Raw genomic sequence first — 6805 nt, forward strand, 5'->3', positions numbered from 1 at the left:
GCTCCGTCTCTGAAGAGAATGGAGGGTGAAAAGCCAGGAGCTCTACTGTAGAGCACCTGTATGACGTTCCAACACTTTAGGGACAAAGGCAGGGTTAGGCCTCAGGCGTGCTTTAGTCAGTCCTGGGGCCAGCTGTGGGCAAGAGGGTGAATAGACAGAGCCTGTAATTCACTAACTCGCTTGGCTGTGGTTAGAGCCAACAGCAGAGTGGTTTTAAGAGAGAAACTTCAACCCCACTGCCCCAATGGGCTCAAAGGGGTGGTGGGAGAGGGCGTCCAAAACGACTGACAGATCCCATAAAGGGACCAGTGGTCTAGAAACTGGGAGCGTTCGGCGCGCCCCTCTCATGAAGCGACATACGAGGGGTGCTGACCAGCAGGTTTATCACCAAAACCCACGTGGCAGGCTGAAATAGCTGCTAAATAGACCTTTATGGTGGAAAAAGCTCTCCTTTTGTCCAGCAAGTCCTGAAGAAAACACAACAGCTCCACCACTGAACACTGAAAAGGGATAATCTGCTTTTCATGGCACCACTCCCAAAAAACACACCATTTACTGCTGTAAATGGAACAGTGGAGGAGGCTCTGGCATTCTGAATGGTTTCAATAACCTTCGGAGGCATGCCTGCTGCCTTCAAATTCCACCTCTCACGGGCCAGGCCCAGAGAGCAACCTGTTCTGGATGGGGATGGTATATCTCCCCACGCGCCTGAGACAGAAGGTCCCTGTGGATGGGGAGTGGCCATGGCTCGTCCACCAGAAGCTGGATGATTTCTGCTATCCAGTGTTTGGATGGCCACCGTGGAGCTATTAAGATCAGTGACAGCCCTGATCCCTCACTCTGATCAGTGTTGGGAGATCAGGCTGAGGGAGGAAAGCATACAGCAGAGTTTTTGGCCATGGATGGGCCAGCGCATCCACGCCCAGTGGCGCATCTGCGTCTGATAGGGAGAAAAACAGAGGGCACTGTGTGTTTTCTTGTGAGGCGAAGAGATCTCTGGCAGCCCGGCCGTATCTCTGCCAAATCTGCTCCACCACCTGTGGTGGTGAAGCCTCCATTCTCCGAACAGTGGATTTCCTCTGGACAGGAGGTCCGCCCCCTGTTCAGAATTCCTGGCACGTGAGTTGGCGAAGGAGAGGAGCCGAGTGCTGCTCCACACAATTATTTCCTGGCTAACCTGCGTAGCTGCCGGGAGCAGGTGCCGCCCTGGCGGTTGATATAAGCAACTACAGTGGAGTTGTCTGTTTTCACTAAAACATGTTGTCCCCGGAGATATGGCAGAAAATGCCGTGGGCTAGGAGCACCGCGGAGCTCCAGCACATTTATGTGATTCAGAGCGAGTCTCTGTGACCAAACGCCATTCACTGCTCTGCCCATCATAGTTGCACCCCAGCCTGACAGGGATGCATCTGTGGTCAGCGTCACCCTGGAAGACACTGCCCGGGAGGTACCCCGCGGCGAGAGCTGTCGGGCTCCTCAAGGCCGGAGAGCCGCGATACACGGCTGCGTTATTTTTACACCATGACTGAGATGTCGGCGAGGGCACAGCTGCAGAGAAGCGACCCACCACTGAAAATCTCTCATCATAAGCAGCCCCAAATGTACCACCGATATCACCGAGGCCATGAGGCCGAGGCGGAGACAGAGTCGGAACCGCACGACTTTCCCCAGCTGAAAGCGGGAAAGACAGTGAGTGAAGGATGCGATCCTCCGCTCTGAAAGTGCCATACGATAAGAGATGGAGTCTATTCTGAGCCCCAGATACTCTATAAACTGTGCGGGTTCCAAGTGGCTCTTTTCCAGGTTGATTGTGAACCCAAGCTCCGTGAGGTGATTCACTACCACCTCGGAGTCTTTGATCGCCTGCTCGCGCGATCGTGAGCATATTAGATAATCGTCTATGTAAGAGAATATTCTGATGCCGCTGTTCCTTAACGGAGACAGCGCTGCTTCCACATTTGCTGAACACCCTTGGGGCTAAGGATAGCCGAATGGGATAGTTTGAAACTCGTGCGCTACTCTCTGATAAGCGAACCTGAGATATTTCCTGTGTGCAGGATAAATGGCGATGTGAAAATATCGTCTCTGATAGGTCGATTGTAACAAACCAATCGCCTGTGTGAATTGAGCGACAAAGCGTCTTGTGTGTGAGCATTCTGAGCGTGTACTTTCTCAAATGCTTGTTTAACACACGCAGATCCAGAATAGGACGGAGCGACGTTCCGTCCTTTTTTTCGAGATGAGGAAATAGCGGGAGTAAAAGCCCTGCTGAGCTTCTTCGCTCGGAACCGCTCTGATCGCCTTTTTGTGTAACAGGGAGAATATTTCCTCTTTCAGCACATTAAGCTGAGTCGCCACTGGCCACGAAGCCAACACTCCGCCGAATCTCGGTGGTTTTACATAAACTGTAGTCTGTAACCCTGGGAAATGGTTGACAAGACCCAGGGATGAACTGCTTGCGCGCCACCGCTCCAGCCGCACTGTGGCGGGCCTCTGAAGACGCAGTAGCGTGTGCGTCACCCCTGTCTCCCGGAAGGAGTTGGGGCTCTCCCCTCGGGAAGGCGTGAGCTCCCCGCTGGGAACAAAGACAAATGGCAGTGATTTTCTTTTGTTTTTATTTTGAAACTGGGGGACATTCTGCCCTTGGCAAACTGCCTGGCTGCAGAAATGCACGTTTTATTTCTTTTGTTACCCCAAACCACAGTGAAGTGTCTGGTGACTCTGGGCAGTGCTTGGTGACACAGACAGAGTTCTTAGGAGTGCTTGATGACACTGCGCCATTTGTCCACAAGTCTGTCCTCCCTGAACTGGAGGAGGAGACTGAGAGGTGCTCCTGGTGAACTGGAAACTTCTGGAGACCCTGAACCTTGGGTGATTTGGTTACCCCTTCTAACACCTTCCTTCTCTTTGGGGAGAAGAGAGGGTGACACAGAACGTTGCAGGTGTGCTAGGCTGACCGCTTCTTTTTCCCCTCTCCGGGGTGTGACGGCTTGTTCTTTGCAGCAGCCGCTGCAAAGAAATGCTTGCCCCAAGGTCTTTGGTTCTCTACCTTGGCCTGGTGGGCACCCTGCTGGCCTCCTGCTCCTCTCTGCATTCTGACCCCACTCTGTCTCCCTCTCACAGCTGCTGCTGTTGCGGCAAAAGCCAGCTCTTGGCACCTGCTGGGGCTGAGAGTTAGGTTTTCTGGGTAAGCAGAGGTTGAATGCTTCTCCCTCCTGCTTTCTGCGGGTGCTTGTTTCTCTCATTCTCTCCAGGGCTGGGCCAAAGAGACCCTTGGTTGGGTCATAGGCTGCATCCATTACCTCAGCCCTCTGAGCATCACCTAGGCCTGACAGGTTTAGCCACAAGGCTCTCTCACCCGAGACTGCAAGGCCCATAACGCGCCACACCCTTGGACTGCTCCCCTGGAGGAGCGAAGAATGAGATCATTAACCACGCAGATTTCATCCCAGAGGGCTGGGTTGGGGAACCCGAGTCAAGCTCACGGCCCATGTCTTCCAGAATTTCTGCCTGATATGCTGATAGCTGTGTGACTGCATTAGCGAGCATACTGACTGTGCAGCATATTTGTACATCCTTTGATAGATAGACGCCGTGGGGCGATCTATCTTGTTGAGCAAAACACTAGAAGAAGCTGAGATTGCCCTGCGGTTGGGGTGAAGGTGATCGCCACTGAAGGCTCCACTGCTGGGGGTTCGGTCAGCCCCAGTTCACCCATCCCTGGATCTCAAGCTTGGAGCAGCCCTTGGTCGGAAGCTTGCTTTTAAAGGGCTTGACCAATAGCGACTCATTTCTTTCATGCAGGCGGGACTGCTGGCAGAAGCTGCTTCGATGGCGGCAAGGCTGGTGGGAGCCTCTTGCCGTCATACAGGTCGCGTTCTGCCCCTTCGGCATCCTGGGCGGCTGGCCATGGGATGCCTAGCTTGGCAGCAGCCCGTTTGCAGACCTCGTACAAATTACTGTCCACGGGGTGCAACTTCAGCCCCACTCGGTGGCCTGGACTGCTGGGGAGGAAAGGTGGAGTCATCCTCCTGTTCCTCATCCATGTCCTCCATGTCGAGGAAGTCGGAGTCGGCATCGCCCTCCGCGTCCTCGCCACCCGGCCCGCCCACGTTTTGATCGAGGAGGTCCTCGAGCGATGGGGGCATGGCGGGACTCTTCTTCCATCATGTCCGCCCAGCTTGTGGAGGCTCGCGGATGATGGATATCGCTCGTAGCAGTAGCGGCCGACAGGCAGGGGTCCTGACTGTTCGTTACTGCTACTCTCAGCCTCCTTTCCAGGACTTTCTCTGGCATCAACGCACAGTGTGGGCATCCCTGAGGTCCGCCAGTGAAGCCTGAGCATGCTTGGCACCCATACAGGCGATGCACATTGGATGAGGGTCCCTGCCGAGATGGTGGCACCGCATGATGCGGGGCACGGGGCGGGATGCAGCCTCTTTGGCCTTCGGCTCCGACCTTTTGGCGGGGTAGGAGCCGTCGACATGGTTAGCGGAAAGTTGGTGAGACTAGGCTACACCAGGCTTGTGTCTCAACACGTTAGCCCGTAAGTAGCTAGGACTAGCGGCGGGTGTTAAATCCGAGCTAGTCACCGCGGGAGTCAGCTCGTCGTGACACGTTAGCTGCACTCCTCTAGCCAATATCGTTAGCAACTTAATGCTAACTGAGCCCTAGGTCGACTAACAAGCTAATGCTAGTGAGGCGCTAATGTTGTTCGTGGCCTGCTAACAAGTTAATGCTAGCGGACACTGAGCGAACAGCTTCGCCGTAACGCGTTAGCCCGAGTTACCTGGCGTCGGCTACCTCGCTAACTAAAACCAGGAACCGCTGGGACAGCTAAGCCTGGCGCGCGTTGCTGTTCCACAGTGCAACTCTAAGTACACTTCTTTCGAAGGACTTACTCAGCACGATCCAAACTCTAACCGGAAAAACTGCGTTTGGCGGCGTGCTCCTACACGGGACGCCTGAGAACTGTTAAGCAGCTAATCAAGTTAGCCTGGATGCGCTGAGGGAGCTCAAAGTAGTTTCTCACGGGAAGAAGCGAGAATGAGTTAGGAGGAGCTGGTCGGCCGTGTTAGTATGAGGCGGGAGCCCTGAGCACGGCTCGACAGGTCTGTCAGAGACAGGCGTGGTGTCACTGGAGCTTCCGTGGTTGGTCACGCCGGGCGATTCCCATAGTGAAAGACCGGCGAAGTTAGAAAAGAACCATCTCACCCGCTTGTAAGCATCCATCACAGCAGGCGTGGAAAGCTGGAGGTCCCTCCAAATTTCTGGCGCTTTTTTCCAATCTCCTTATGTTTCAGTTCTTGGACCTGTTCCTGGGCTCCTGCACTCTGATATCCATCTCGCCCGCTTGTAAGCATCCATCACAGCAGGCGTGGAAACCTGGAGGTTCCTCCAGATTTCATAATCATGATTCTGGTTTTGATATTTGACATCACAGCAGAGAGACAAGTCTGGTATTGATATTTGACATCACAGCAGACAGTTGTCTGGCATTGATATTTGAATTCACAGAAGAGAGGCGAGAGTCTGGTATTGATATTTGACATCACAGCAGAGAGGTATGGTATTGATATTTGACATCACAGCAGAGAGACAAGTCTGGTATTGATATTTGACATCACAGCAGAGAAACAAGTCTGGTATTGATATTTGAAATCACAGCAGAGAATCTGGCGAATCTGGCATTGATATTTGACATCACAGCAGAGAGGCATTGAGTCTGAGTCTGGTATTGATATTTGACATCACAGGAGAGAGACAAGTCTGGTATTGATATTTGACATCACAGCAGACACACAAGTCTGGTATTGATGTGTGACATCACAGCAAAGACGCAACTCTGGCATTGATATTTGACATCACAGCAGAGGCGAATCTGGCATTGATATTTGACATCACAGCAGAAGGCGAATCTGGCATTGATATTTGACATCACAGCAGAGGTAGCGAATCTGGCATTGATATTTGACATCACAGTAGAGATTCGAATCTGGCATTGATATTTGACATCACAGCAGAGGCATTGATATTTGACATCACAGAGTCTGGTATTGATATTGACATCACAGGAGAGAGACGAGTCTGGAATTGACATTTGACATCACGTCAGAGACACGCCTGTGTGCTCGGCGATAGCTCATACTTCACGTCAGACACACCCGTGTGTGTGGCGATTGCTGATAAGTTATGTCACAGACACGCCCAACTATTGGCGATCGCTAATACGTCACGTCACAGACACGCCCGGTGAGTGGCGATTGCTGATAAGTCACAAAACAGTCACGCCCGTGTGCGCCGATTGCTGATAAGTCACAAAACAGTCACGCCCTGACACTGGCGATCGCTAATACGTCACAACACGGCGGCGGCGGGGATTGCTGATAAGTCACGTCAGAGACATGCCCTGTGATGGGCGATCACTCATACTTCACGTCAGACACACCCGTGTGAGTGGCAATTGCTGATAAGTTATGTCACAGACACGCCCAACTACTGGCGATTGCTCATCGTCGTCACATAACAAACACGGCCTGCGGTGGCGATTACTGATAAGTCACATCACAGTCACGCCCTGACATTGGCGATCTCTAATAAGTCACGTCACAGACACGCCCGGTGGCGCCGATTGCTGATAAGTCACAAAACAGTCACGCCCTGACATTGGCGATCGCTAATACGTCACGTCATGACACGCCCCGGGCGAGCGCGATTGCTGATAAGTCACAAACAGTCACGCCCCTGACATATGGGCGATTGCTCATACGTCACGTCACAACACGCCCGGCGGCGGGCGATTGCT

The 6805-nt window shown here is 53.0% G+C and overlaps 1 pseudogene; it reads right to left on the reverse strand.

Moving 5' to 3' along the window:
- Positions 1 to 588: 588 nt before the first annotated feature.
- Positions 589 to 3492, reverse strand: LOC120433014 (annotated as a pseudogene).
- Between the last annotated feature and the right edge of the window lie 3313 nt (positions 3493 to 6805).

Source organism: Oreochromis aureus, linkage group 15, assembly GCF_013358895.1.
Source record: "Oreochromis aureus strain Israel breed Guangdong linkage group 15, ZZ_aureus, whole genome shotgun sequence".
In the NCBI taxonomy this organism is placed as follows: domain Eukaryota; kingdom Metazoa; phylum Chordata; class Actinopteri; order Cichliformes; family Cichlidae; genus Oreochromis; species Oreochromis aureus.